This window comes from Dendrobates tinctorius, unplaced genomic scaffold (genome assembly GCF_039654945.1).
Source record: "Dendrobates tinctorius isolate UK_male_01 unplaced genomic scaffold, ASM3965494v1 ptg000015l, whole genome shotgun sequence".
Taxonomy (NCBI): domain Eukaryota; kingdom Metazoa; phylum Chordata; class Amphibia; order Anura; family Dendrobatidae; genus Dendrobates; species Dendrobates tinctorius.
The window spans coordinates 10,818,715-10,843,748 of NW_027361683.1; positions in this window are offsets into that span (position 1 = coordinate 10,818,715).

Sequence of the window (25,034 nt, forward strand, 5' to 3'; positions counted from 1 at the left end):
GAGGTCATGGGTCTTCCAGCAGGACAATGACCCAAAACACACTTCAAAAAGCACTAGAAAATGGTTTGAGAGAAAGCACTGGAGACTTCTAAGGTGGCCAGCAATGAGTCCAGACCTGAATCCCATAGAACACCTGTGGAGAGATCTAAAAATGTCAGTTTGGAGAAGGCACCCTTCTAATATCAGGGACCTGGAGCAGTTTGCCAAAGAAGAATGGTCTAAAATTCTAGCAGAGCATTGTAAGAAACTCATTGATGGTTACCGGAAGCGGTTTGTCGCAGTTATTTTGGCTATAGGTTGTGCAACCAAGACAAAATGGATAGTTAAATGCATAGGTGTAACATACAATGTCCACATTTATTTTAGTGGATGGGAAGACCAGAGAATGGCAACAAATTACCTAAATTACCAGGGTCTATAAGGTCAATGTTCCCATGCGTTGGCATGTCTCCATGAGGATAACGACACTCACTGTCTCAAAATGCGATTAAGTAATGAAGTAGTGCAAACAATTAATAGTAAACTATAGAGACAGAACGTGAAGGACCCCATTGGAGAGATGTAAACCACAAATAGAGAAAATAGATGTATACCACTTTAAGGGAATAAATGATAACATGTACCATGATAAACACTGCTCTTACCCATAGTCTCCACTTAGGACAATGTGCTGGCAGCCCCAACGTGCGTTTCACATGGGCTTTCTTGAGGAGCTGCCAGCACATTGTCATGACATGTGTTCAAAACTCATCATCAACTGCAAAAAAGTATGATTGCTGTGCTTGCCAATAAGGGTTTTGCCACCAAGTATGAAGTCTTGTTTGCCAGATACTAGTTTGATCAAATAATTATTTCTCACTGCAAATGCAAATAAATTATATAATTTATACAATGTGATTTTCTGGATTTTATTTTTAATATTCTACTTCTCAATGTTAAATTTAACTCACTCTTAAAATTGCAAACTTTTCATCTCTTTGTCAGTGGGTCAACTTACAAAATCAGCAAAAGAACAAATACTTATTTTCCTCACTGTATAATCCAAATTTATCCTCTAATGAGCCACTTTGACTAACTTGGTGCAAGAGAATGAGAACGTAACTGGTTACTCCTAAAAAACAAAACTATTGGTGCCCTTAGAATGTATTCAGTCTGCTAAATTAGCAGTCCATTGCATTCCCATTTAATGAAGTCAGGCTGGTTGCTGTAAGTTTCAAATCACAATGTTTGCTTCGCTCGACCTTATGATTTTTTTATTTTAATCTTGTAATTTTGAAGAAGTTGTGATCATTTGACACCCAAAATAAGGTTTTATTTATTCATTCCACAGTTATTATTTTACTGTTTCAAAGGTTATGGCAAGAAATTGTGTTTGAAAGAGTCATCTTCAGAATTTTTATATAAAACGGTTAAAACATATACAGTGGAGAAAAAGTATTTAGCCAGCCACCAATTGTGCAAGTTCTCCCATTTTAAAAGATGAGAGAGGCCTCTGATTGACATCATAGGTAGACCACAACTGTGAGAGTCAAAATGAGAAAACTTCTGGATACCTGATGTTTACATTAGAAACCAGCGTCCAGCGTCGCTGGTCCTGATCGCTGGAGGGGCTGTCTTGCGACAGCTCACCAGCGATCAGCCTAATGATGTTCCAGCGATCCCATCATGTCGGATCGTTGGTGGGGTCGCTGGGACATTGTTTAGTGTAACGGGGCCTTAATGGCACCTGTTTGAACTTGTTATCAGTATAAAAGACACCTGTCCACAACCTCAAACTGTCACACTCAAAACTTCACTATGGTGAAGACCAAAGAGCTGTAGAAGGACACCAGAAACAAAATTGTAGTCCTGCACCAGGCTGGGAAGACTTAATCTGCAATAGGCAAGCAGCTTGGTGTGAAATCAACTGTGGGAGCAGTAATAAGAAAATGGAAGACATACAAGACCACTGTTAATCTCCCTCAATCTGGAGTTCCACACAAGATCTCATCCTGTGGGGTCATAATGATCACAAGAATGGTGAGCAAACATCCCAGAACCACACGGGGGGACCCTGTGAATGACCTGCATAGAGCTGGGACCACCATAACAAAGGCTACCATCAGTAACACACTTCGCTGCTAGGGACATAGATCCTGCAGTGCCAGATGTGTCCCCCTCCTTAATCCAGTACATGTTCGGGCCCGTCTGAAGTTTGCTAGAGAGCATTTGGATTATCCAGAAGAGTATTGGGAGAGTGTCATATGGTCTGATGAAACCAAAGTAGAAATGTTTGGTAGAAACAAAACTCGTTGTGTTTGAATGAGGAGAAATCAATATAAGAAAGTCCTTACAATATCTTATGGTTCTAAACAGAACATCAAATCAACAATGTGAATCCAGACAATCACCACCGTCCGGAGCACAAAACATGAACCATGAAAGCAATTGGTTACATTTAAAATAATTTTTATTAATTAATATTAAAAGTTAATGAACCAATTTAACAGCAAAAAGTCATATATCAGGTGCCTCTAAGTTTAACCCCTTCACCCCCAAGGGTGGTTTGCACGTTCATGACCGGGCCAATTTTTACAATTCTGACCACTGTACCTTTATGAGGTCATAACTCTGGAACATTTCCATGGATCCCGGTGATTCTGACATTGTTTTCTCGCGACATATTGTACTTCATGTTAGTGGTAAAATTTCATTCAAATAACTTGCGTTTATTTGTGAAAAAAATGGAAATTTGGCAAAAATTTTGAAAATTTTGCAATTTTCCAACTTTGAATTTTTATGCCCTTAAATCACAGAGACACGGCACACAAAAAACTTAATAAGTAACATTTCCCACATGTTTACTTTACATCAGCACAATTTTGGAACCAAATTTTTTTTTGTTAGGAAGTTATAAGGGATAAAAGTTGACCAGCGATTTCTCATTTTTACAACACCATTTTATTTTTAGGACCACATCACATTTGAAGCCACTTTGAGGGGTCTATATGATAGAAAATACCCAAAAGTGACACCATTCTAAAAACTGCACCCCTTAAGGTGCTCAAAACCACATTCAAGAAGTTTATTAACCCTTTAGGTGCGTCACAGGAATTTTTTTGAATATTTAAAAAAAAATTAACATCTAACTTTTTTTCACAAAAAAAATACTTCAGGTTCAATTTTTTTTATTTTACCAAGGGTAACAGGAGAAATTGGACTGCAAAAGTTATTGTGCAATTTGTCCTGAGTACGCTGATACCTGATTTGTGGGGGGGAACGACTGTTTCGGCGCATGGCAGAGCTCAGAATGGAAGGAGCGCCGTTTGACTTTTTCAATGCAAAATTGGCTGGAATTCAGATCGGACGCCATGTCACGTTTGGAGAGTCCCTGATGTACCTAAACAGTGGAAACCCCCTACAAGTGACCCCATTTTGGAAACTAGACTGCCCCAAGGAACTTATCTAGATATGTGGTGAGAACTTTGAACCCACAAGGGCTTTACAGAAGTTTATAACGTACAGCGGTACAATTAAAAAATCATATTTTTTCCACAAAAATGATCTTTTCACCCCAGTTTTTATTTTCCCAAGGGTAACAGGACTCTAAAAGTTATTGTGCAATTTGTCCTGAGTACGCTGATACCCCACATGTGGGGGTAAACCACTATTTGGGCACATGGCAGAGCTTGGAAGGGAAGCAGCGCTATTTGACGTTTTTGGCTGGAATTGAGATCAGACACCATGTCGCGATTGGAAAACCCCTGATGTACCAAAACAGTGGAAACCCCCCACAAATGACACCATTTTGGAAACTAGACCCCCTAAGGAACTTATCTAGATGTGTGGTGAGAACTTTGAACCCCCAAGGGCTTCACAGAAGTTTATAACATAAAGCTGTACAATTAAAAAAACCATATTTTTTCCACAAAAATGATCTTTTCACCCTCAATTCTTATTTTTCCAAGGGTAACAGGACCATAAAAGTTATTGTGCAATTTGTCCTGAGTACGCTGATACCCCACATGTGGGGGTAAACCACTATTTGGGCGCATTGCAGAGCTCGGAAGGGATGCAGCGCCATTTGACGTTTTTGGCTGGAATTGAGATCGGACACCAAGTCGCGATTGGAAAACCCCTGATGTACCTAAACAGTGGAAACCCCCCACAAATGACACCATTTTGGAAACTAGACCCCCCAAGGAACTTATCTAGATGTGAGGTGAGCACTTTGAACCCCCAAGGGCTTCACAGAAGTTTATAATGCCAGGGCATGAAAATAAAAAAATCGTATTTTTTCCACAAACATGATCAATTAGTCCCCAATTTTTTTATTTTCCCAAGGGTAACAGGAGAAATTGAACCCCAAAAGTTGTTGTCCAATTTGTCCTGAGTACACTGACGCTCCACATGTGGGAGAAAACTACTGTATGGACACACGTCGGGGCTCGGAAGGGAAGCAGTGATGTTTTGGAATGCAAACTTTGACGGAATGTTCTGCAGGTGTCATGTTGCCTTTGGAGAGCCCCTAATGTACCTAAACAGTGGAAACCCCCCACAAATGACCCCATTTCGAAAACTAGACCCCCTAAGGAACTTATCTAGATGTGAGGGGAGCACTTTGAACCCCCAAGGGCTTCACAGAAGTTTATAATGCCAGGGCATGAAAATAAAAAAATCGTATTTTTTCCACAAACATGATCAATTAGTCCCCAATTTTTTTATTTTCCCAAGGGTAACAGGAGAAATTGAACCCCAAAAGTTGTTGTCCAATTTGTCCTGAGTACGCTGACACCCCATATGTGGGAGAAAACTACTGTATGGACACACGTCAGGGCTCGGAAGGGAAGTAGTGACGTTTTGGAATGCAGACATTGATGGAATGGTCTGCGGGTGTCATGTTGCCTTTGGAGAGCCCCTAATGTACCAAAACAGTGGAACCCCCCACAAATGACCCCATTTTGAAAACTAGACCCCCTAAGGAACTTATCTAGATGTGAGGTGAGCACTTTGAACCCCCAAGGGCTTCACAGAAGTTTATAATGCCCGGGCATGAAAATAAAAAAATCGTATTTTTTCCACAAACATGATCAATTAGTCCCCAATTTTTTCATTTTCCCAAGGGTAACAGGAGAAATTGGACCCCAAAAGTTGTTGTCCAATTTGTCATGAGTACGCTGACACCCCATATGTGGGAGAAAACTACTGTATGGACACACGTCAGGGCTCGGAAGGGAAGCAGTGACGTTTTGGAATCTAGACTTTGATGGAATGGTCTGCGGGTGTCATGTGCGTTTGGAGAGCCCCTGATGTACCTAAACTATTGAAACTCCCCACAAGTGACCCCATTTTGGACACTAGACCCCCCCACGGAACTTATCTAGATGTGTGGTGAGCACTTTGAACCCCCAAGTGCTTCACAGAAGTTTATAACGCTCGGACGTGAAAATAAAAAAATCATTTTTTTCCACAAAAATGATATTTTTGCCCCCAATTTTTTATTTTCCTAAGGGTAACAGGAGAAATTGGACCCCAAAAATTGTTTTGCAATTTGTCCTGAGTAGGCTGATACCCTACATGTGGGGGTAAAACACTGTTTGGGCGCATGGCAGAGCTTGGAAGGGAAGGAGCACCATTTGACTTTTTCAACTCAGAATTGGCTGGAATTGAGATCAGACACAATGTTGCATTTGGAGAGCCCCTGATGTGCCCAAACAGTGGAAACCCCCAATTCTAACTCCAACCCGAACCCCAACACACCCCTAACCCTAATCTCAGCCCTAACCCTAGCCCTAACCCTAACCCTAGCCCTAACCCTAACCCTAGCCCTAACCCTAACCCTAACCCTAGCCCAAACCCTAACCCTAATGGAAAAATGGAAATAAATACATTTTTTTTATTTTATTATTTTTCCCTAACTAAGGGGGTGATAACGGGGGGGTTGATTTACTATTTATGGCGGTTTTTATGTTTGGCAGCTGTCGCACGCTAAAAGACCCTTTTTATTGTAAAAATAGTTTTTGCATCACCACATATTGAGAGCTATAATTTTTCCGTATTTTGACCCACCGAGTCATGTGAGGTCTTATTTTTTGCGGGACGAGTTGACGTTTTTATTGGTACCATTTTCGGGCACGTGACATTTTTTGATCGCTTTTTATTCCGATTTTTGGGACGCAGAATGAACAAAAACCAGCGTTTCATGAATTTCTTTTGGGGGAGTGCATTTACACCGTTCCGAGTGCGGTAAAATTGATAAAGCGGTTTTATTCTTCGGGTCAGTACGGTTACAGAGATACCTCTTTTAGGTCGTTTTTTTATGTTTTGTCGGTTTTATGCAATGAAAACTATTTTATATAAAAAATAATTATTTTTGCATTGCTTTATTCTGCGAGCTATAACTTTTTTATTTTTTCGCTGATGATGCTGTGTGGTGGCTCGTTTTTTGTGGGACAAGATGACGTTTTCAGCGGTACCATGGATATTTATATGCGTCTTTTTGATCGCGCGTTATTACACTTTTTGTTTGGCGGTATGATAATAAATCATTATTTTTTGCTTCATTTTTTATTTTTATTTTTTAAGGGGTTCACTAAAGGGGTTAACTAATGGGACAGTTTTATAGGGCGGGTCGTTACGGACGCGGCGATACCTAATATGTGTACTTTTATTGGGTTTTTTTATTATTTCCAAAAAATGGATTTATTTGGGGGAATATTTTTTTTTTTTCTAATTATTTTTACACTTTTTTTTTATTTTTTTTTGCTTTATTACATAGTCCCAGGTGGGACATCACTGTCCTGTGACAGATCGCTGATCTGTCACATCACAGATCACTGTGACAGATCAGCAATCTGTCACAGGCACTGAAGAAGACTTCCTCTTGCCTGCGCTTTGCAGGCACTGAGGAAGCCAGCTTCCTGCAGGCCCCCGAAGGCCCCCGTCGCCATCTTGGATTCGGGGGCCTGCAGGAAAGGAGCCCCCCGCAGCAGCGCTGCACATTGCGCTGCCGTGGGGGGCTCAGGGAAGCACGGAGGGAGCCCCCTCCCTGCCGATGCTTCCCTTTAACCCCCGGTACACCGCAATCGTGTTTGATCGCGGTGTGCAAGGGGGTAAACGTGTCGGGGCGGTCCGTGACCGCCCCTGACACATTGTGCCGGGTGTCAGCTGTGATAATCAGCTGACACCCGGCCGCAATCAGCGGCGCTCACCACATGGGCGTCGCTGATCGCGGTAGACGTACTATCCCGTCCATGGGCATAGGGGCCCGGGTCCCATGGACGGGATAGTACGTCTGATGTCAGAAAGGGGTTAAAGGAAACAGAACCACCATGCAATGTACAGTGGGGAAAAAAAGTATTTAGTCAGTCAGCAATAGTGCAAGTTCCACCACTTAAAAAGATGAGAGGCGTCTGTAATTTACATCATAGGTAGACCTCAACTATGGGAGACAAACTGAGAAAAAAAAATCCAGAAAATCACATTGTCTGTTTTTTTTTCATTTTATTTGCATATTATGGTGGAAAATAAGTATTTGGTCAGAAACAAGCAATCAAGATTTCTGGCTCTCACAGACCTGTAACTTCTTCTTTAAGAGTCTCCTCTTTCCTCCACTCATTACCTGTAGTAATGGCACCTGTTTAAACTTGTTATCAGTATAAAAAGACACCTGTGCACACCCTCAAACAGTCTGACTCCAAACTCCACTATGGTGAAGACCAAAGAGCTGTCAAAGGACACCAGAAACAAAATTGTAGCGCTGCACCAGGCTGGGAAGACTGAATCTGCAATAGCCAACCAGCTTGGAGTGAAGAAATCAACTGTGGGAGCAATAATTAGAAAATGGAAGACATACAAGACCACTGATAATCTCCCTCGATCTGGTGCTCCACGCAAAATCCCACCCCGTGGGGTCAGAATGATCACAAGAACGGTGAGCAAAAATCCCAGAACCACGCGGGGGGACCTAGTGAATGAACTGCAGAGAGCTGGGACCAATGTAACAAGGCCTACCATAAGTAACACACTACGTCACCATGGACTCAGATCCTGCAGTGCCAGACGTGTCCCACTGCTTAAGCCTGTACATGTCCGGGCCCGTCTGAAGTTTGCTAGAGAGCATTTGGATGATCCAGAGGAGTTTTGGGAGAATGTCCTATGGTCTGATGAAACCAAACTGGAACTGTTTGGTAGAAACACAACTTGTCGTGTTTGGAGGAAAAAGAATACTGAGTTGCATCCATCAAACACCATACCTACTGTAAAGCATGGTGGTGGAAACATCATGCTTTGGGGCTGTTTCTCTGCAAAGGGGCCAGGACGACTGATCCGGGTACATGAAAGAATGAATGGGGCCATGTATCGTGAGATTTTGAGTGCAAACCTCCTTCCATCAGCAAGGGCATTGAAGATGAAACGTGGCTGGGTCTTTCAACATGACAATGATCCAAAGCACACCGCCAGGGCAACGAAGGAGTGGCTTCGTAAGAAGCATTTCAAGGTCCTGGAGTGGCCTAGCCAGTCTCCAGATCTCAGCCCTATAGAAAACCTTTGGAGGGAGTTGAAAGTCCGTGTTGCCAAGCGAAAAGCCAAAAGCATCACTGCTCTAGAGGAGATCTGCATGGAGGAATGGGCCAACATACCAACAACAGTATGTGGCAACCTTGTGAAGACTTACAGAAAACGTTTGACCTCTGTCATTGCCAACAAAGGATATATCACAAAGTATTGAGATGAAATTTTGTTTCTGACCAAATACTTATTTTCCACCATAATATGCAAATAAAATGAAAAAAAAACAGACAATGTGATTTTCTGGATTTTTTTTTTCTCAGTTTGTCTCCCATAGTTGAGGTCTACCTATGATGTAAATTACAGACGCCTCTCATCTTTTTAAGTGGTGGAACTTGCACTATTGCTGACTGACTAAATACTTTTTTTCCCCACTGTATACATATAAAGATGAATAGACCATCCAGTATAGATTACATAGAAAAAAACCTTTTTGTACTATAGTTGAGAAAGGTAATTAAATTAGTAATTTATCTTTATATTGGATATCTTTCAAAGGCCTATGTATAGATGAAATCACAAATCAATGTGCTAAGTACATATAAAATGTATTTTTGTGCTACGAATTATCACTCAAGAACATCTACTATAAAAGAAATATATGCACAAAATCCCTAAAGATAAAGTTTTACCTGTAAGGCCTCATACCAACTCGCGATTAAAAAAACGGTCCGATTTCTGGACTGTAAAAAAGGGTGGAGTGTTATGCCAGTGTCATGCGATTTCTATGCGATTTTTAATCTTTCCATCCGTTTTCTATTTGTTTTCCTTCCGTTTTACATCCGTTTGCAATCCGTTTTTTTTTCCCAGCAACTATTTTTCTTCAGTCATTTACAGGACCATTTACAGTGTTCTATACCACAGAATGGTGATGTATCCGTTTAAAACGGATGGAAACGGATGGTTCGTTTTTGGTCCGTTTTTTTAATCGCACCCGTTAACTTATATTGGCAAAAATCGCTGCAAATCGCAGCATGCTGCGATTTTTTTCTCAGACCGAGTTTGGATGAGAAAAAAATCGCAAGTGAGATGTCACCCATTCACTAATATTGGTCAGAGTGCAATCGTCCGATTTTATTGCCAGTGAGTATGAGCCCTTAGGAAGGAAAAAGTAGGCAGAGAATATAAGGTCACTGTAGAGAGATCTAATAAGCCAAATATAAGCGCTATTACATAAAATGCCCTATGGACAATTGTAAAAGAGAGTATACACAAATTATCCATGTCAAAATAAATGTAAATGGAAAGTGGATACAGTGACTCTCTATGGGGAACAGAGTATAAGCGCTATTGCACAGTGTATACAATGGATCTCTATGGGAAACAAAGTGTAAGTGCTATTGCTTTTATCCTAAGTCATATTACAAGACTCGTTAAAGGGTTGTTTGTGACTTGTAGGATCGCTACTACCAATAGGTGGCGCTGTAGAGTAAAAGTCCTCTTTCTTTCTGAAGAGGCAATTTGCATATGGGGAACAGAGTGTGAGCGCTATTGCACAGAGTGTATACAATGGATCTCTATAGGGAACAGAGTATGAGCGCTATTGCACAGAGTGTATACAATGAATCTCAATGAGGATCAAAATATAAGCGCTATTGCACAAAGTGTATAAAATAAATCTCTATAAACAACAGAATATAAGCGCTATGGCACAGAGTGTATATAATGAATCTCTGTGAGGAATAGAGTGTAAGCGCTATTGCACAGAGTATGTAAAATACATCTCTATGTAAAGCAGAGTGTAAGTGCTATTGCACAGAGTGTATACAATAACCTTCTATAGGGAACAGAGTGTAAGTACTAATGCACATCAATAAGTTCAATGAGGTCATGAGGTCGGCGACCAGAGCGCCAAAGTCACGTTTCAAATGATGCTTCCAGCGCCCTTTTTCAGCCAATCATGGAGGACGCACACTGTGGGCAACGCGATGACATGGGCAGCGTTCACCACCATCTTTGAGAAGGGCATGCAAGTGATTGGCTTGCTTTGTGTTGCGTCACAGGGGCTATAAAAGGGCGTGCACGCCGACCGCCATCTTACTTCTGCCGAACTTAACATAGGGATGGGTTGCTGCTACTGATTCTGAATAAGGGAAAGCATTAGGCAGGGAAGAAGAAAAAAAAAACTGCTTCTGCTGGTAACGATTTTCACTGTACAACACAACAGTTTGTGTGCAGTGACAGGGGAGGCTATATTTTGGCGCATCAGCTCTGTTGGTTATTAGGCTGCCTTATAAGGCTCCCTGATAGCTGCATTGCTGTTTGCATACTGCTGTGCAAACTGCTGTTTTAAAAGCAAAAATACTTTTCTTCCTCTTTTCTGCACAGTTACCAAGCGTTCCTTTTTCCACACTTTTGTGTGCAGCAGTCCTGCTTATTAGGCTGCCTGCTGCCATACTTGGACTGAGAGCATGATTGCCAGCCTCATGAAATCTCTAGGGAGATTCAAATTCTCCACAATACTACATACACCTTGTACCTTGTCATACACAAGCCAATTTCAGGCTGTTAAATTGAGGTGTAATCTATAGTGGGCCTGAGATAATTGTTCAGCCTCCTAAAATCTCTAGGGAGATTCAAATTCTCCCCAATACTATATACACCTTATACTTTGTCATACACCAGCCAATTTCAGCCTGTTAAATTGGGGTGTAATCTATAGTGGGCCTGAGATAATAGTTCAGCCTCCTAAAATCTCTAGGGAGATTCAAATTCTCCACAATACTATTTACACCTTGTACTTTGTCATACACCAGCCAATTTCAGCCTGTAAAATTGACGTGTAATCTATAGTGGGCCTGAGATAATTGTTCAGCCTCCTAAAATCTCTAGGGAGATTCAAATTATCCCCAATACTATATACACCTTGTACCTTGTTTTACAGTACCATATAGCTGTTGGTATTTTGGGTCCATTTTCCCAAAAATGAGGAAGTATGGTGGAAGAGGCCGTGGAAGTGGGCGGCGGTTGCCAGTTGGTACTGATGGTGGTGGTGCATCTGCTGGTAGTAGCAAAAGCACAATTGCACCTAAGGCAGGAGGTGTTGAGCCTGCATCATCATCTGGCTCCACAAGTCCTTGAAGGCTTCCTTTTCTGGGAGTAGGTAAACCGCTTTTAAAGCCGGAGCTTCAGGAACAAGTTTTGGCTTACATTGCTGACACAACCTCCAGCTCTATCGCCTCCTCTTCTGAAGTTTCAAAAAATAAAAGCACTGAGTCGTCAGTGGAGGCTCCTGGTCAGGAACAACACCTTTCCTTGTGCCCTTCACCCCTACCAAAAGTGAAGGATGCGGCAGGCCACACTACAGATTACTCCATGGAGCTCTTTTCACATACCATGACTGGGATATCAAGTCAAATCGTGAATTCCCCAGTCCAAGATGAATCTGACATGGAGTGCACTGATGCACAGCCACTGCTAGATTTTTCTGCTGGTACATTCACTCAGATCTAGTGTTGAGCATTCCGATACCGCAAGTATCGGGTATCGGCCGATACTTGCTGTATCGGAATTCCGATACCGACTTCCGATATTTTTTCAATATCGGAAGTCGGCATCGGAATCGGAAGTTCAAAGTTGATTGACAGCCGAAATGACGTCATCATGATGCGCGGTGTGTGCGCATCATGATGCGCCGTCATTTCGGGCCTTCCGGGGGTCTCTGCCGGCCTGCCGGGGGGCTGTGTCGGCCTGCTGGGGGGCTGTGTGGACTGCCCGGGATCTGTACCGGCCTGCCGGGGGGCTATGCCGGCCTGCCGGTGGTCTGTGCACCCTGTGGGGGTCTGTACCGGCCTGCCGGGGGGCTGTGCCGGCCTGCCGGTGGTCTGTGCACCCTGTGGGGGTCTGTACCGGCCTGCTGGGGGGCTGTGCCGGCCTGCCGGGGGGCTGTGCTGATGTCCGGGGGTCTGTGCAAGCATCGTCGGATGGGACTATAAGTCCCATCTGGCGATGCCTGCTACCATGACAGTGATTGACACATTAGCCAATGATGGGACAGTAGTAGTCCCATCATCCGGCTAATGTGTTAAATGTTAAAAAAAAAAACAAAACAAAAAAAAAACTACATACATACTACATACATACTACATGCATGCTACATACATACTACATGCTACATACATACTACATATATACTACATGAATGCTACATACATACTACATGCTACATACATACTACATACATACTACATGCATGCTACATACATACTGCATGCTACATACATACTACATACATACTACATACATACCACATATATACTACATACATACTACATGCATGCTACATACATACTACATACATACTACATACATACTACATACATACTACATACATACCACATATATACTACATACATACTACATGCATGCTACATACATACCACATACATACTACACACATACTACATACATACTACATGCATGCTACATACATAACACATATATACTACATGCATGCTACATACATACTACATGCTACATACATACTACATATATACTACATACATACTACATACATACTACATGCATGCTACATACATACTACATATATACTACATGCATGCTACATACATACTACATGCTACATACATACTACATATATACTACATACATACTACATACATACTACATGCATGCTACATACATACTACATGCTACATACATACTACATATATACTACATGCATGCTACATACATACTACATGCTACATACATACTACATATATACTACATACATACTACATACATACTACATACATGCTACATACATACTGCATGCTACATACATACTACATACATACTACATACATACTACATACATACCACATATATACTACATACATACTACATGCATGCTACATACATGCCACATACATACTACATACATACTACATGCATGCTACATACATAACACATATATACTACATGCATGCTACATACATACTACATGCTACATACATACCACATACATACTACATACATACTACATGCATGCTACATACATACTACATGCTACATACATACTACATATATACTACATGCATGCTACATACATACTACATGCTACATACATACTACATATATACTACATACATACTACATGCATGCTACATACATACTACATGCTACATACATACCACATACATACTACATACATACTACATGCTACATGCTACATACATACTACATATATACTACATGCATGCTACATACATACTGCATGCTACATGCATGCTACATACATACTACATACATACTACATGCTACATACATACCACATATATACTACATACATACTACATACAATACATTCATACAATACATACATAGACATACAGTACATATAACATAGAGTAACATACTTACCAATACTTGTCACATTGTTCCCTGAAGCCATTGTCTTTTACGGAATAAATATTAACATAACAAACCACAAAAATACTCACCCACGATCCGAAGCAGTCCACGAGTGTGTCCCATGACGATCTTGGGTAGAGAACTGCAGCATCAGCTGATGCTGCCGTTCTCTACGGGCTGCAGGAATCCAATGACGGAAGGTAGGTATCCTTCCGCACTGTATTCCTCCGCCACTTAAAAAAAAAAGTCCCTAGTCTCACTTTATGCCACTGCTGCGTGGGAAATTCCCACACAGCATTGGCATAAAGTGAGACTAGGGACTTTTTTTTTTAAGTGGCGGAGGAATACAGTGCGGAAGGATACCTACCTTCCGTCATTGGATTCCTGCAGCCCATAGAGAACGGCAGCATCAGCTGATGCTGCAGTTCTCTACCCAAGATCGTCGTGGGACACACTCGTGGACTGCTTCGGATCGTGGGTGAGTATTTTTGTGGTTTGTTATGTTAATATTTATTCCGTAAAAGACAATGGCTTCAGGGAACAATGTGACAAGTATTGGTAAGTATGTTACTCTATGTTATATGTACTGTATGTCTATGTATGTATTGTATGAATGTATTGTATGTAGTATGTATGTAGTATATATGTGGTATGTATGTAGCATGTAGTATGTATGTAGTATGTATGTAGCATGCATGTAGCATGCAGTATGTATGTAGCATGCATGTAGTATATATGTAGTATGTATGTGGTATGTATGTAGCATGTAGTATGTATGTAGCATGCATGTAGTATGTATGTAGTATGTATGTGGTATGTATGTAGCTTGTAGAATGTATGTAGCATGCATGTAGTATATATGTAGTATGTATGTAGCATGTAGTATGTATGTAGCATGCATGTAGTATGTATGTAGTATGTATGTGGTATGTATGTAGCATGTAGCATGCATGTAGTATGTATGTAGTATATATGTGGTATGTATGTAGCATGTAGTATGTATGTAGCATGCAGTATGTATGTAGCATGCATGTAGTATATATGTAGTATGTATGTAGCATATATGTAGTATGTATGTAGCATGTAGTATGTATGTAGCATGCAGTATGTATGTAGCATGCATGTAGTATATATGTAGTATGTATGTAGCATATATGTAGTATGTATGTAGCATGTAGTATATATGTAGTATGCATGTTGCATGCATGTAGTATATATGTTGCATGTAGTATATATGTAGTATGAATGTAGCATGTATGTAGTATGTAGTATGAATGTAGCATGTATGTAGTATGCATGTTGTATGTATGTAGCATGTATGTAGCATGTAATTTTTTTTTTTTATTTTTTTTTTACATTCAACACATTAGCCGGATGATGGGACTACTACTGTCCCATCATTAGCTAATGTGTCAATCACTGTCATGGTAGCAGGCATCGCCCGATGGGATTTGTAGTCCCATCGGACGATGCCTGCACAGACCCCCAAAGCCTGCACAGACCACCGGCAGGCCGGCACAGCCCCCCGGCAGGCCGGCACAGCCTACCGGAGCCTGCACAGACCACCGGCAGGCTGGCACAGCCCCCCGGCAGGCCGGCACAGCCCACCGGAGCCTGCACAGACCACCGGCAGGCCGGCACAGCCCACCGGCAGGCCGGCACAGACCACCGGAGCCTGCACAGACCCCCTGGCAGGCCGGCACAGCCCCCCGAAAGGCCCGTACAGACCCCAGAGAGGCTGTACAAGGCAAAAACAGGGTTTTTCTTATTCCGATACCGGAAGTCCCATAGACTTGAATGGGACTTCCGGTATCGGAATCGGCGATACCGATACTTTTTTTTAAGATCGGCCGATCCATTCCGATCCGATACTTTGAAGTATCGGACGGTATCGCTCAACTCTACTCAGAGCACTACATTGTCCTTGCAGTGTACTGAGCCAGAATCTGACCCTGATGAAACTCAGGTGCCCCTTCCCGCATACTATACCACCTTACACGGTGACACAGAGGAAGGTGTTATGAATGGGTCACCGAGGAGAAAAAAAGCAACACACGCTAAGTCTCAGAAAACCAGAGAGGTTGGTAACTATGCAGATTGCAGATCCCTGATCTTAACACACAACTAGCAGCAGTCGTGGAGCGTGCCTACGATGGTCCTGGATGCCTCATCACAAGCAGAGAGCTAAATAAGCCTAAAGTAAGAAAAGAGGAAAACTAACTCCCCCAGAGAACACCCCAAAGGAAAGACAGCCCCCCACATGTATTGACGGTGAAGCAAGATGAAAACACAAACAAAGGCAGAAAAATAGGCTGAACAAACGATGGGGCCAAACTAACTTGAAAGGACAGGAAAGGAAAGAGACTGTCTGCAATCTGCCAAAAAACCCTACCCAAAATAATGTCCAACACTTCTGATAACAAAAATAACCCTGAAGTCACTAGACTTCTCCCACTATATCAGCAGTCTGAAATATTCTGAGACAGAGAAAAAAAGAGGCCAATCTAATAAAGGACAAAAAGGCAAATTGGCAAATACCGATAAATAAGAATGGAAATCCAGCACAGCCCATCCGGGCTGGCTGACCACATAAAAACTGAGTTGACCAACAAGAGCAAGTGTGAACATTAGCAAAAACAAACTTAACTTGAGAAGACTGGAGCAGAGCTGAAGTCCAAGACCTGAGAAGCAGACTGAATCACCAGCACCAGGATAGGGCGTCGGCTGTCTTATATCCAGTCTGATACTCCAGAGATCCAATCATTATCCTCCTCGTCAGGTGGCAGACCATTACAAATTAAGCCAACCTCACCACGTCCTGTCACCACCAGAGGGAGAACGGAAGGAGAACTCCCAGCTGGTGGAGCAGAAAATGAGCTCATAACAGGAAGGTGCACATGAAATTGAAGAGGAGGTGATGGTGACCCAGTTGTTGACCCAGATTGGCATCCATTGGGGGAAGATGGAGCCACTGCCAATAGCTCAGAAGAGGAGGAGGAGTATCCGCAGCAGGCATCGACATCGCAACAGCTGTTATCTGGCAGGCCCGTAGCAGTCCAAAGACGGGTTACAAAAACCAAAAGAGTTGCAGGACAGCTTGGCCAGGACGGTCAAATTAGCACAGCGTGCAAGGCCTCAAAATGTCTTCCATAGTAGGAAGAGTGCAGTGTGGCACTTTTTTGAACAAAATCCTAATGATCAGGCAAAGGTTATCTGTAAGAAGTGCGCCAAGACCTTTAGCCGAGGGAAAAATCTGAGAAATTTGAATACCATTTGCATGCTTAGACATTTAACCACCATGCACTTGCAAGCGTGGACGGACTACCAATCCTCACGTACCACATGAGCACCTGCTCCGAATGAAGGTAGTCAGCAATGCTACATCGCTTCCCCCACTGTTAGCCCACCAGTTAGCACACCACCAGCAGCAAATGTTTAGGTGTCGACGCAAGGCCAAAGCAGTCAGGGAATCACAATGTTATTGCTACGAAAGACTGAATCTAGGCCATCAGCAAGACCACCAACACCATCACCAACCTTCTCTCAGTCCGCCATGTCCACGGCTAGTTCGACCATATGCAGCTCTCAAGTCCAGCTCACCCTACCAGAGACTCTGAGTAGGACAAGAAAGTACTCATCCTCTCATCCACGTACGCTGTGTTTGAATGCCCACATTGCCAAACTAATCTCGTTAGAGATGATGCCCTACCGGTTGGTTGAAAGCGAAGCTTTCCGCGAGCTCATGGCCTACGCAGTGCCACGCTATGACTTACCCAGTCGGCACTTCTGTTCTCGCAAAGCCATCCGAGCCCTCCACCTTCATGTGAAAGACCGCATTGTCCATGCACTCAAGCAATCAGATGCATGGTCCAGTAGGCATGGCCAGGGCCGTTACGTGTCCATCACTGCGCAATGGGTTAATGTGGTGGTTCCAGGGTCCACAGGGGACAGCCGAGTTGGGACAGTGCTGCCTAGCCCACGGTATAGGAAACAGTTGGCTGTAGGCATTCAGCTCTCCTCCTCCTCCAGAAGCGAAAGCTTGTCCACAGAGCGCAGTCGCACGAGCCCTCCATCCGCAGCTGCCAGTGTTGCACACGAGGTGTCCCACTATCGAACAGCTAGTGGTAAGCGTCAGTAGGCTGTGTTGAAGATGATGTGTTTGGGCGACAACAGACACACCGCGGAGGTACTGGCCGACTACTTGCAGCGAAAAACTGAGTGAATCATAGCTGGGCAGTCTACATCTTGAGACAGGCAAGGTAGTTAGTGATAACGGCTGTAATTTTGTGGCAGCCATAGCCCGTTCAAAACTCAGACACATACCTTGCCTGGCTCACACCTTGAACCTGGTGGTGCAGTGCTTCCTCAATAATTATCTGGAGTTAACAGCCCTGCTCCATAAGGTGCAAAGACTGTGCTCGCACATCCGCCGGTCGCCCATACACTCCAGTCATATGCAGAAGCTGCAGCGATTGCTCCACCTTCCCAAGCACCGCCTAATTATCGACATTGCAACAAGGTGGAACTCCACCCTGCACATGGTTGAGAGGCTGTGCGAACAGAGGAAGGCTGTAATGCATTTGTGGGAGGATACACGGGCAGGCAGTTTGAGGGTAGACATGGAGTTGTCGGGTGTGCAGTGGTCGAAGCTGAAAAACCTCTGTAAAGTCCTTCAGTGTTTTGAGGAATGCACATGGCTGGTAAGTGCAGACGACGCCATAATAAGCATGAGCATCCCACTTATGTGTCTGCTCATACAAACTTTGACGCACATTAAGGAGCAGGCGTCTGCAGCCGAGGAGGAAGAGGAAGAGCAGGAGGGAAGCCTTGATGACAGTCAGTGATTGTTTGCTCACAGAAATCTCCTGGACAAGGTGGAGGAAGAAGAGGAAGAGGAGGAGGAGGATGATGGGGATGATTATTTAGGGGAGGAGGATGCTTCTCAGGGGGCAAGAGAAAATGTTGGCGTGGCAAGGTCAGGTACAGTGTTTGTGCGTGACTGGAGGGATGTGGATTTGCCAGAAAGTGCTCCTCCACCCAGCACTCGCAGTGCATCATTGACACCTGGAACATTGGCTCACATGTGTGATTATGCCTTGAAGATCCTAAAAAGGGACCTCCGCATTGCCAAAATGATGATCGATGACGACTATTGGTTTGCCAGCATCCTGGATCCACGCTATAAAGGCAAATTCCAAAACATCATGCTACAGGAGAACCTAGAGCTAATATTGGCTAACAAACAAGCAACTCTGGTAAACCGTTTGAGGCATTCCCAGCACACAGTAGCGGTGATGGTTCTCCCACGACCAGTAGGGGGAAACATGGAAGAGGTGTTCGTGGTGCACACATCCAAAGTGGCATTGGAGACAGGGGTTTCATGACCATGTTGTGGACTGATTTTTCAAGCACCGCTCACACCACTGGTAATACTGCATCGATCGAAAGTGATAGGCGACAGCACTTGTCAACTATGGTTACAAACTGCTTCTCCTCTCATATCGATGTTCTCCCTCACAGGTCGTTCTCCTTTGACTATTGGGCCTGCAAACTTGACACCTGGCCTCAATTGGCACAATATGCCTTACAGCAGCTCGCTTGCCCTGCTGCTAGTGTGCTATCCGAAAGAGTCTTCAGTGCTGCTGGATCAATTCTGACAGAAAAAAGGACCCATCTGTCGACCCAAAATGTTGATGATCTAACCTTCATTAAAATGAACCATGCATGGGTCTCAAAGGATTTTGTCCCACTTTCCCTGATGACACATAGGTTGCCAGAAAAATTGCTCGCTTTTGTCCTCCTCTTCCTCGGACTTCTCCAATTCCTCCATTTGCAGCTGCTGAATGTCCAACATCAACATATGCCATTTTTTCAACCTCCCTAACTGGGCTGCCTCCCCCCAGGGCCGGGGTCACCACCTGGCGCACACACCCGTGCCAGTGCCATTGCCCTCGACAGGTGGGTGGGCCCACTCTTGGGCGACGGCACTGCCACAGGGTCCCTCATAGTACAATCAAGTGTCTCTGACGGTGGATGTGCACACCCGCCGTCAGACACACCGGCGTACTATGAGGGGCCCTGTGCCAGTACCGCCGCCCACGAGTGGGCCCCCCCTGCTTGCTCAGGGCCCAAGCACTTGCAATTCTTACCTCTCCCTGCTCCACCGCTGTGTAGTCTGGGCTGTTAAATCCTTCACTGGGACTGCCACTACAAATTTGATGAAATGATAGATGATGGTTAAGACGTAGATATGCCCTGTCCTGCTGGGCTCTATCTTCAGATGATCAATGGCTTCCATTTGTTATAGGCGTCGACTCACAATGAGATGCAGTGGTGGTTTATCATCAGCTTTCACAGTTTTCCTACTCACAGACGTGTGACATTCCTGCCCACATTTTTAAATGTGTCCTCTCATGCCAATCCAATAGAATCGCCTACGGCCTGTGGCTTCTGTCTTTTGCACTCCAAAGTTACCTGACAGATCATGATAGGCAGTGAGGACCATTTCTACATCTCTCCCTGTGATCATAATTTGATGGAGATGAGTAACGGTAATGGGATCCACGGTACTGCGATACAGCAATCCTTTCTTCACAAAGAATTGTTTTCATTGTCTCCACAGACAAAGTAATTGAGGGTCAGCATCGCCTCTGAGAATTCTCCCAGGAGTTTTTCCCGTGATTAGTAATTCCAAAATTTCTGCAGTCACTCGACTTTCCATCTGTACTTTTATCCCTCTCGTTTCCTTTTGCGGAGAGTCTGGACTGTCTTACTGAGACTGAAATATATATGAAGATTTAAAAATACCCCAACAGTGTATACTGGTGTACGCTTCGAATACATTTTTTCTACTATTTAGATTCTTGTCTAATCCATACTGAGGCTGTGAGTGCCTTTGTCGGACTCCGGAAATATACACGGAGATTTTTAATGTTTAAACTATGCTATATATACCTATTATCCAGTGATACTGTATCCTTTCTCAATTTTCTACCATTTTGTCGAATCCATACTGGGCCTGAGACCATCTGAGTCTGCCTCCTGATATATAGACATAGATTTTTAATGTGTAAACTATGCTTTATATACCTGGTATCCGGTGATACTGTACGCTTTCTCAACTTTCTACAATCTTATCGAATCCATACTGGGCCTGAGACCGTCTGAGTCTGCCTCCTGATTAGAGATGAGCGGTGTTCGAGTCGATCTGTTCACCAAGTTCAAATTCGAGCTGTTTTGGGCGGTGTTCGAGCCGTTCGTCGAACTCGAACACTTTGCTTAAAATTCGGCTTTTTGAGGTTCCGTTTGAGAACAGTTCCTTCACCAAAAGCGTAACTTTATTTTCACATTAATAATGGTTTTCAATGTTAAAAGACAGTTTCATGGCATAGTAGTGGTATCTGGTAGCCAGCGGTGTAGTACACCTTTCAAGGAGCTACACCGTGTGTGTTTCTAACAATTTTTTACCGCATCTTCTCCAGAAAATCCTTTTGGGCCTTGTAGCACTGTCTGCTACTCAGCAGAGGAGCCCACCCATGAACCTAGCTATGCCACCTGTTTATGAAAGAACCAGTTTTTGACTGCATTTAGCCCAGTTAATACTTTGGGCCTAGTAACTGTGTCTGCTTCTCAGCAGAGGAGCCCACCCGTGAACCAAGTTGTGCCACCTGTTTATGTAAGAACCATTTTTAACTCCATTTAGCCCAGTGAATACTTTGGGCCTAGTACCTGTGTCTACTGCTCAGCAGAGGAGCCCACCTGTGAACCTAGCTATGCCGCCTGTTTATGTAAGCACTGTCTGCTACTCAGCAGAGTTGCCCACCCATGAATCAAGCTATGTCACCTGTTTATGTAAGAACTGTGTGCTACTCAGCAGAGGAGCCTAGCTGTTAAGCAAGCTACAGCACCTGTGGTTTGGACACTTAATTTTTTCACATTCTTTCTGGAATGCCGGTTAGGCCTAATTCTGCAATTCCGGTTGACCTGCACTTACTGGGAAATCCTCGTTCGCGGGGAAGAATTGTAATCCCAGATCCCCATCACTAACGGGGTTCAGCGGGTTATCCGCACCTGTAAGCAACACACGCTGGTCCTTTCAGTGTAGCATGCGTGCAGCCCTGGACATGTAAGGGCATGACAGACCTGTTATTGCTCGATCTCGTGTGCCAGAGCCTCGCGTGCTCCTCTAGTAAGCTGGACGCGGACCGCGGAGTCATGCCGGAGTCTCGTTCGTTAACGGAATTAAGCTGAAAAATCGCTAGCACAACTAAAAATGGCCATGCACCACCACCCGCAGAATCGAGAAAGCTTGCAATCTGTCCATCCTTCCCATGGCTGGCATGGTTGAGGTTGCCCGTATGGAGTCCAATTAAGCCGCAAGCTCCACTCCTGGTATTGCCCTTCTGGACATTCCTTTAAGGTTCAGCTTTGCAACCATACTGCCCCCGGAAACCAAACACTTTGCCTTCATGGACGCTGGGACATGGGAATAACGCTGCCCGATCGGCAGTTGGCATAATTTATGGTGGGAAGTCCGATGATATATGATCGTCTTCGATTTTAGAATTTTAGAATTTTTTTTTTATTTTAGATTTTTATTCCATCCTTTCTTGACTTTATAAGGGCATGACATGCCTATATCTGTGCCTCCTCCTCCTTTTACTCCTCCACCTCTTTTCTATATGTAATTGCCCTTTTCCATATGTTATTTGTGTCTTCTGAGCATTTTGTCTGCTTTGGGACACCTTTTCAATTGTTTTGTATGTGTTTTCTATGTGTTTGTATGTGTTTGCGTTTGCATGCCATTGTTTTCAATGGGGTTCGACAGTGTTCATCGAGCGTTCGACGAACATTCGACGAACTTACCTCCTGTTCGACGAACCGAACCGAACGCGAACACTAGCGGGGTGGCTCAACACTACTCCTGATATATAGACGTACATTTTTAATGTTTAAACTATGCTATACAGTATATACCTGGTATCTGGTGATACTGTACCCTTTCTGCCAGAAAGTCCTCCTCCACCCACCACACTAAGTGTATCATTGACACCTGGAACATTGGCCAACATGTGTGATTATTTCTTGCGCATCTTCTTTTTATATTGTGGTGTGATCCATCCTGAGCGTGTGAGAGTCTGTGGGTTACTCCTGCAATTTATATGTAGATTTAAAAATTACCCCAACACTGTATACAGCTCTACGCTTGTGATACATTTTTCATTTACTGCTTTTTATATTCTGATCTAAACCAAGCTGACCAAGTGAGAGTCTGTTTCTGACTCTGGAAATAAATATTGAGATTGACAATGACCCCTTGTTAGGAACAGCGGAACGCACTAAATAAAAATATAAATAAAGTGCGTTCGCCGCTCGGGGTCCACCGTGCAGTAGGTGAAATAACCGCTGCTAAGTGGTGGCAGGAGCAATATGGTAGAATTGCACACAGGGTTAAACTCCACCCAGGTGCACAGAGCAATCTCAGTTAAACTCACGGAGATGCCAAAAGTACAAGCACAAATAACTGAGCCTGTTGTAGTCACAGTACTCAGTAGACAACGCACACACGGTATACTTTCACAGGAGTAGCCTAAGACGGCGGCACTACGTCCGTCTAGACCTACCGTGTGTGCGGCGTTGCAACTGCGAACGCAAAAGAGGCTGCTTCTGCAGCTCGGCGTGGACACTGCCGCCAAACGACAAAGGCAAGGCGCAAGCGCAATGTCGGACGCTAGTAGCTGTGCAAGTTGAAGCAGAGGAGCGCTGGCGCTGAAACTAACTCAGTCCCTATTCACATGCGTAATATCAAAGGGAAGGGGTTTCAAATGAGTCAGTCACCAGAATCATGCATCCGTCCTCATACACACAGCAGCAAGTATGACTGTACTAGCGCATGGCGGAACAGCCATGCGTGCCTTTTATAGCAGCTGGGACCTTCTGCACGCTTCCAGATCTCTGAGATGGACCAATGAGAACTGGAGCGGGACCTGAGCACATGACTCCCGATCTCCAAAGGGAGATCGTCCCATGAGCATGCCCAGTAAGAGGACAGAATGACTTAGCCTCAGGAGAGATTTGCTGCAAGGCAATCTCCTCTGCAATCTTCTCTGCAGTGGAAAAATAGGAGGAGAGTGCAGAATGTGAGGATCTGGATCCCTGCTGAGTAAACGCAGGAATCCGACTCCTTACTCCCCTACACTGTATACAGCTGTATGCTTCAGATCCATTACCGTTTTATGGCTTTTTATATTGTGTTGTAATCCATACTGAGCCTGAGAGCGTTTGTGTCTGCCTCCTGAAATATATACGGAGATTAGGAATGTTTAAACTATACTATATATACCTGGTATCTGATGATACTGTACCCTTTTTCTACTTTTTATATTCTTGTCTAATCCATACCGAGCCTGTGAGCGTCTCTGTGTGACTCATGAAATATATACTGAGATTTACAATTATCCTTTGACTGTATACAGTGATACGCTTCTGATACAGTACTATATAGCTGATGTTATTTTGGGTACATTTTCTCCAAAATTTTGAAGTATGGTGGAAGAGGCGTGGGGCGCGGACGTGTGCGTGGGGGGGGCCAGCTGGTACTGATGGTGGTGGTGCATCTGCTGGTAGTGGCAAAAGCACAATAGCAGCTAAGGCAGGAGGTGTTGAGCCTGCATCATGGACTGGCTCCGGAAGGCCTGGAAGGCTACCTTTTCTGGGAGTAGGTTAACCGCTTTTAAAGCCGGAGAATCAGGAACTGGTTTTGGCTTACGTTGCCAAAACAGACTCCAGCTAATATGCCCTCCTCTTCTGAAATTTAAAAAAATGCAAGCACTGAGTCGTCAAGAGCTGGCTCCTGGTCAGGAAGAACCCCTTTCCTTGTTTCCTTTGCCCCCACCAAAAGTGAATGAAGTAGCAGGCCACACTTCACATTAGCCCATGTAGCTCTTTCTCACATACCATGCCTGGGTTATCAAGTCAAATCATGAATTCCCCAGTCCAAGATGAATCTGACATGGAGTGTGGGTGGCCAGCCAGGGCAATTGGGTTAATCGGTACCAGGCCGGTGTCTCAGAGGGATGTGTCACGGTGGTGGTGACCCGGTCCGTGGCCCTGGGCGTCCATGCAAAGGG